Here is a 6,677-nt window from a genome sequence, read left to right as displayed (position 1 = left end):
TTCCTCCTCCTCCTCCCCCTCTTTCTCCTCTTCTTCCTCCTCTTCCTCCTCTTCCTCCTCCTCCTCCTTTTAAATCACATTAAAAAAAATGTATGAGTATTTCGCCTGTGTGAATGCAAGTGCAACACATGTATGCTTGGTGCCTTTGAGACCAGAAGAAGGTGTCAGCGCCCTTGGAACTGGAGTGACAGATGGCTGTGAGCCATCAGGTCTATGCTAAGAACTGAACCTGGGTCCTTTGCAAAAGCAGCAAATGCTTTTAACTGCTGAGCCACTGATCCAGCCCTGAGAAGGTTTTATTTAAGCACTATCTTTAACCAAGAATCTTCTCCAGGCATGGAAGAGGCAGGGGAGGGAGTACCATGAATCAGGGGTGGTGGTGGTGTGTACTCTACTGATGAGCTATGATCCTTGTCCTGGCTATTTACAATTATATAGATAATTTTGTATATAATTTTATTAATGTAATAAATTGTGTGTGTGCACGCGCGCGCGCGTGCGCGTGTGTGTCTATCTGCCTGCCTGTCAATGGAACATGTATGCAGGTCAGAGGACAATTCTCAGGAATTTGTTGTTCTGCCTGTCACTTTATGAGATCCAGGGCTTAAACTCAAGGCATCAGGCCGGTATGCAGCCACCTCTGCCTGTAATCTGTCTCCATGGCCCATTTTGATACTTTAATACACCCTTCTTTCGATTTATGGCTTTCTTGGTGTTGAGAGGCCTGGGGCGTGTGTTTCTTCCTCCCGTTTCTAACTTAAGTTTGGTGCCACTTTAGAATGGCAGTCAGTCACCAGGAAACCCTGGCAGGTGGTGTCCCCCAAGCTGCCTGTGCACCTGGGCCAGCCAGGGCCTTTCCTTTCTCAGAAGCAACTGTCTGGATTCAGCTTAGCCCTGCTGCAGGCAGAAATCTGAGCCTGCCTCTCTGGGAAGCAAACCCCCTGGCTAACATCTTGGTCCTACACTGCCCTTGATTCTTCAAAGTCTGCATTCTTAGCTCCAGCTTTTACAGGATGGACGGAATAGGGAGAAATTAAAAAATGATCCTGGCCATAGTCCATTTGGATCCTGCCACCTCATTCTAGGGCAGAAGACTCATCCAGATTCCAGTGATGGATCTGGAGGCGTGTGTGCTCAGTGTGCACTAATGTATGCAAGTGTGACAAGCCAAGAAGAACCACAGCGTTGCAGGGTGTAACAGAACAGCCAGAGGCTGGGCCGCCTCCCACTTTGTTGACTTAGCAAGTCTGGTCGCAAAGCCAAGACCTTTGGCAACATTTGTCTCTCGGGTTCCAGCAGTTTCTATTAAGCGGGTTCTGGAGGACTAGATCCTGCTTTATATTGGTTAGGAAGACAGGATCTGCACTTTCAGTGGCCTTTGGGGCCACATCTGGCCATAGGTTCTAAAGGAGCTGTTTCCTCCCTCGCAGGGCTGCCTCACTGGTCCATGACAGAGGGAAGCTGTCCCAGGAGGCACTCTCCCATTTTCGGAATGTTGTATCTTCGTGCTTCATTTTCCTTTCTTTACTTTTTTCCCTGGTGAGGTAGTTTTGATCTCTGAAGCAATTTGCTCTGACAACTTTTCATTAGCTGTTGAGCAAACGTGGCAGATACAAAGTGAGAGCCATATGTTTGGCAACTGCAGGCAGGCAGGCCCTTGAAATCCCTCTCGGCGGCTACCTGTGGCTTTATTCCCATCGTCCAGCAGGTGGCAGCAAAGGCACATTGACTCTGAAGTCTCCAGATGGTGGTTCTAGATGACTTTATTCTTTGGCTTCTTCCTTGTTGACAAACTGGTGAATTCTCAGCGTCAATAGAAACCTAACTATGACAGGATGTTTATGGGGGTGGAACCCAAGGCTTTGTGCATGCCAAGCACGCCCTCTGCCAACTGAGCTATATTCCCAGTCCCAGGAAGTAGCGTTTATAATTCCCACTTTATAGAAAGAGAAACTGAGGCTTGGGTGGTGAAACAGGTGGCCAAGGTTTACAAACATTGGGTATATATATAGCTCATATCTGATTCCGAATTCGGGGTGTGTGTGTTTACTTTTCTAAAGTGGGGAGCATTTAGATTTGGCAAAAATCTAGGGTGAATTTTATTTCAGATAAAGCAAGGGAATCTGGTGTGGGTTTGCTGTTAACTTTGGTTGTCGCCTTTTGAGACAGGGTCTCAGTAGCCTGGACTGGCCTTGAACTTGCTTTGAGGTGCTGATTTTAAGCTCCTTCATCAATTGCCCTTGAGCACCTCTGTGTACTGTAGACACAGGGTGAATGAGCAGGAGACAAAGATAGAATGATGCCACACTCATGCCATACATACAAGGGTCTGTGGGGAAAGTGGAGCTAGGAGGAGGGTGGAAGGTCAAGTAGGCCCCTCCAGGGACCAGATAGCCTCTATGCAGAGTCCTTGAGGACTTAGGCAAGTAGTGGTTGGGGGACACTATCCAGGCCAGGGGAGCTCTATGTTTAAAGACCCCTAAATGCGTGAGGCCTTGTGAATTGGAGAGGACCAGGGCACACAGTGAGGGGTGAAGCCGGGAAGCAGGGGATCTTGAAGTTATGCTGACAGCATGATGATCTTTAGCAGGAATGTGACATCGGTGGGTTTTCATTCTCTGGAGACTCTTGGAAAGAAACTAAGGCCAGGGACCATCGTTAGAGAGATGACAAACTCAATGAAGGCGACAGCTATAGCAAGAGCTGGACAGGCTGGAGCTATTTCTAGAAGGAAGAATGTCAGGAGTGGGGACATGCGGCCTGTGTGAGGAGGTTAGGCTGCGATACCACGTAAATGATTTTCTCATTTGTAAGAGCATGTCACAGCCCCCTTTCAGGAAGGTGGCACTACACAAGTGTGCTCGAAAAGCTTGGTGGCTCCCCAGGACTGTGCAGCCCTGTCCTTGGAGCTTGCGAAGGTCATGCCTCTGGCCGCCCACGGTCTTCCTTTCCCTCAAGCTCTCTTCTCTCAGCAGATACTCACGGATGGTGTTTCTCTTGCACACGGCACATTGCCTCTCTCACCTTTCCTTCTCTTGGAGACTTTACATATAAAGCCCACAGGGTGCTGAGGACAGCTAAGCACACTCCTGGACACAGAGGGGCAGGGCACAGGGTTCTAGTGCTAAGTTAACTCCCAGAAGCATAGTTTTTAGTCTCTCCATTCTTTGCCTAGACTTGCCCAAACAAATTGCCAAAAAACTAGCTGGTTTTAAGTTCTGGAAAGCTCAGTAGGGAAATGGGACCAGTAGTGCTCTGTTCCTTTTAGAAGCTTCCGAGGAGAGTCTGAGCACTGTGTACTCAGGCTTCTGAGGGCTACCCACATCCCTCTGCTCACAGCTGCTCATTCCTCACTGCCCGGAGCATGTGATCATGGGACTCTCCTCTCTGTTTGGCTTTGATTATACGGATGCTTGCTGTTGGATTTAGGGCCCACTAGAGTAGTCCAAGATGCTCTCAAAATCCTTAATACACATGACAGGAACCTTTTTCGAAATGAAGTCACACTCACAGGTTTGGGGATTTAGGCAGTAGACATAATTTTAAGGCTATCCCACTGTAGCCTCTGTACATGGCAAGCCAGAGGAATGCCACTGTGATTATGTCACCAAGCCCCCATCAAGCAGGCAACACTCTTCGGGACTTACAGAACCTCCTAAGGTCCTCCTGATGGCTTCATGCTAGTCTGACACAGTCCTGTCATCCCTCATGCTGAGTGTGTCTTGATTGACACCCTGTGTGCATCTGGAGGCCTGCACGAAGGCAGGTACTGAGGAAGGATGATGACAGTTGGAATTCCCAGTCAGCGGCTACTGATGACACGTTGTGTGCCCTTGGGCAAACCATAGCTTGGCTGACCATCATCTTGAATATAAAGGGGCTCTCATTCCTCCTTGCAAAGGGCTTTTTAAAATGGAAGCCAGCGTGGAGTCTTTTGTTATGGCCTCTGCATTCCAAGAAAGATGTAATAGAACTGGAAGAGGGCCAGATACCAGAGTGACGAAGGGCTTTCGCCATGGAGACAGCCTCCTCAGTGAGAATCCCCCCAGCCGGGAAAGATGGAGGATGAGGACTGTATGCAGATAAAGTTCTCCCTTATGGTTAGGGCTGTTGAGGCCGCCACAGGGCCAAGCAGACTTGCTCACTGGGGCCCAGGTCTTCATAAGCTCAGAGAGCTGCTTCGAAAAATCTGAGATGTTGTTTGAGGACAAATGAGAGAAAGCATAATTTTAGAGTGTGGAGAGATAGCTTTGAGGCCCACAGGCAGTTTAGTGTGGTCCAGCCCGAACGAGAGAGACATGGTTCCACTTCCACCTCTGGCTATTTGAGCCTCACCAAACTCCTCTCGGAGTCTGAGATGGTGCATCAGTAAACTGGGGGACAATAAACCTGGTATAAACCTCAGATGATAGACTAAACACTGGTCTTCCTACTCCCTAAAACAGGTACCTGTAAGACTCAACTTCCTGCTTCTTTCTGTACATGGATTTAGGTGGGAGATCCTGCTTTTTTATCCATTGTTCAAGGACTACTGTGTGATTCTTCACTTGATCTTAGCCAAAAGGCCAAGAAGTGATCGCTGTGCGATTCTTGTTTCCCCTGCTTCACCCTCCCCGTTACATTATTAGGTGTATAAAAAATACTATTATAGGGGCATTGAGATGACACATCAGATAAAAATCACATACCTCAGACCCACATAGTGGAAGGAGAGAACCATTTCTTCTCCTCCTCCTCCTCCTCCTCCTCCTCCTCCTCCTCCTCCTCATCATCATCATCATCATCATCATCATCATCATCATCAGCAATGGTTTCAACGTTTTTTTCGAGACAGGGTTTCTCTGTGTAGTCCTGGATGTTCTGGAACTGACTTTGTAGACCAGGCTAAACTTGAACTCAGAGATCTGCCTGCCTCTGCCTCCTGAGTGCTGAGAAGAAAGGTGTGCACCACCACTGCCCGGTTTCCAAGTTGTCCTCTGACCTTCACAGTGGTGTCATGGTGCATAAATAAATAATTGAAAAAAAATGCTATTTTGTCTTCTATCTTAAACAGCCTTCTCTTATGGTTTCCTATAACAATTATCCACTTTCCCAGCAAAAGCAAAATTCCTTAAGAACTGTTCGTACTCGGGAGGCGAAGATGTCAAGGTGGTTAAGGGGGCTCGCTGCTCTCTCAGAGGACCCTTGCTCAGTTCCTAGCCCCCACACGGGCACTTCATAGCCACCTGTCACTCTGGCTTCAGCGGATCTGACACCTTCCTCTAGCTCCTACAGGCATGCCCACCACACAAGGTATGCACATAGGGAGACACACACATATATATATAAATACAAAACTAAAAATCTTCAAAAGAAAGAATTGCCTGTGCTCAGCTGGGTGTGGTAGTTCACACCTGTAATCCCAGCATCCAGGAGGCTGAGGCAGGTGGGATGCTGTGAATCTAGCCTAGGAGACTGCCTGAAAACAAGACAAGGCAAGAGCCAGCTGCTGATTTTGTCTTTTACTTCTCAATGAATCGTCATAAAGTGAACCTGTCCACGATACAACCACCCAGATTTTATAAAAGAATATGGCCAGCACCCCAGGATCCGACACCCCTTTCTTTGCTCCAGGTAACTAGGGTTCTGATTTGTCATGCCACAAATCCCTTTAATCTCTCTGTAAAATACACATAACATGAATCAGGGTGGCGCTCGGTACCCTCACAGCATTGGGCAAACCTTCGCAGTTCCTAACCTCAGCATGTTGATCTCACTTAGAAGGAAGAACCTACCCATCAGCATCAGTCCCTCTCCAGCCCCTGTTCACTCAGCCTGCAGCAGCCACAAAGCTGCTTTTTAGCTTTGTGCATCACAGAAACGGAATCATATTGGATGCAGGGCCTTTGTGTCTGACGTCTTTCTTTCAGCTTAGTGCTTCCAAGATTCTTCCACTTAGCACTTCATTCCTTGTCATGGCTGAATAGCGCTCCATTGTATGGCCGTACCACATTTCCCTACCCATTCATCCAGCATTTGGGCCCTTTCTGCCTTTGTGAATAGCTCTGCTATGAATCTTCTCCCCCCTCCCCCGTTTTTTGTTTTTTTTTTTTTAATGTTTAAATTCATTTATTATTGTAAGTACACTGTAGCTGTCTTCAGACAAACCAGAAGAGGGCGTCAGATCTCATTACGGGTGGTTGCAAGCTAGCATGTGGTTGCTGGGATTTGAACTTAGGACCTACGGAAGAGCAGTCGGTGCTCTTACTCCCTGAGCCATCTTGCCAGCCCCCCAACCCCCGTTTATTTTTGAGATTATGATTACACCAGTTCTCCTTTTCTTTCCTGCCTCCAAACCCTTCCATATACCCCTTCTTGCTATTTTTTAAATCCATGATCTCTTCTTTCACTGCTATTGATCTTAATGTTCGTTTTGCTTGTTTATTTTTTGAGCTAGAGTCTCACTATGTATCCCAGCCTGGCCTTGAATTCTGAATCCTCCTGCTTTAGCTTTAGATCTGAGGGTTACAGGCGTGAGTCACCATATCTAGCTTAACATACCGTACACAGTTTTGCTGTTGTATGTGTGTGTAACAGTCTTATGTGAGTTTGAAATTTAAATGAGTTATGCAGTTTAAACTCCTTTTAAACTGGTTTTTATTTCCCTAATTTTGTTTTGTTCTTTTTGTTTTGTTTTG

The sequence above is a fragment of the Mastomys coucha genome, unplaced genomic scaffold (assembly GCF_008632895.1).
Source record: "Mastomys coucha isolate ucsf_1 unplaced genomic scaffold, UCSF_Mcou_1 pScaffold5, whole genome shotgun sequence".
NCBI classification, from domain to species: domain Eukaryota; kingdom Metazoa; phylum Chordata; class Mammalia; order Rodentia; family Muridae; genus Mastomys; species Mastomys coucha.
Note: the sequence above shows the minus strand (reverse complement) of the source record.